The sequence below is a fragment of the Pygoscelis adeliae genome, unplaced genomic scaffold (assembly GCF_000699105.1).
Source record: "Pygoscelis adeliae isolate BGI_AS28 unplaced genomic scaffold, ASM69910v1 Scaffold60, whole genome shotgun sequence".
NCBI classification, from domain to species: Eukaryota; Metazoa; Chordata; class Aves; order Sphenisciformes; family Spheniscidae; genus Pygoscelis; species Pygoscelis adeliae.
Genome location: NW_008823954.1, coordinates 1,250,701 through 1,251,585, shown reverse-complemented (window position 1 = coordinate 1,251,585; position 885 = coordinate 1,250,701). Strand labels below are relative to the sequence as shown.

Genomic DNA, 885 nt, shown 5'->3' with positions numbered 1-885 from the left:
CACAACTAAACATCTTCACTAGCTCTTCATACTTGCTGTTACAGCAAGAGGGTAGAGAGGCAGTGACTGAAGAAAGAGCACAGAAATCCAGCGACTGTTTCTCAGACTAGAAGAATCTTGAACCGGGCTCCAAATAAGCACAAAAGAAGCTGGGAAAAGGTGTTAGCAACTCATGAAAGAGCAGCAAGAAGTCAGCATCAGCACAGGGAGTAATGGAACAGAAAGGCAGATTAGAACAGCCACATGAAGCACCAGGATACAATTGTTCATCCAAGCAGGCAGCAACAGAAGATCAGCAGCAAGTCCATCACCTTCCAGTGCTAAATTCCCTCCGATCCTGATTCCTGGGTATTATCATAGACACATGAACAGGAAGATCAGACTTCACTCATTGCTGTCTCCCCACATCCTCCCTGGCTTTCACACAAAACAGACCCAAGGTACCCAGGTCATTCCCTGAAGACAGTTGCTCTCCTACAGATCCACATCCTCAGACAGCATTCCTGACGCCTGAACTCCTCAAAAAAAGCACGTTCATCTCTTTCTTGCCCCTTTCTGGGGATGCACCTTCCTTCAGCTCATAGGAAGTGAGCATCTTTGGATCGTTACTCTTCCATCAAACACGAATGAAAATTGCGGACGTTACAAGTTCCCAGGGCTGACGAGCAAGGACAGCACCACCCACAAGCTCCTCTGAGAGGCGACGCGGACGCGGAGGCCCATTCCGCCCGGGTCAGACCCATCATGCCCTCCAGCACCAGCCCGGCGCCCGGCCGCACGGGGACAGGGCAAATGGCCACACCGACAACCACAACACGACGGCCAGGAGGAGGCGGCCCGGCGCTCCTCGCCCCCTCCCGGCCGCGGGCAGCCGGTACCCCAGGA

The 885-nt window shown here is 53.3% G+C and overlaps 1 protein-coding gene across 1 annotated transcript in view; it reads right to left on the bottom strand.

Annotated features, from left to right (window-relative positions):
* Window positions 1-885, bottom strand: part of L3MBTL2 (l(3)mbt-like 2 (Drosophila)) — a 22,731-nt gene that overhangs the window by 20,841 nt on the left and 1,005 nt on the right. The window lies entirely within an intron of this gene.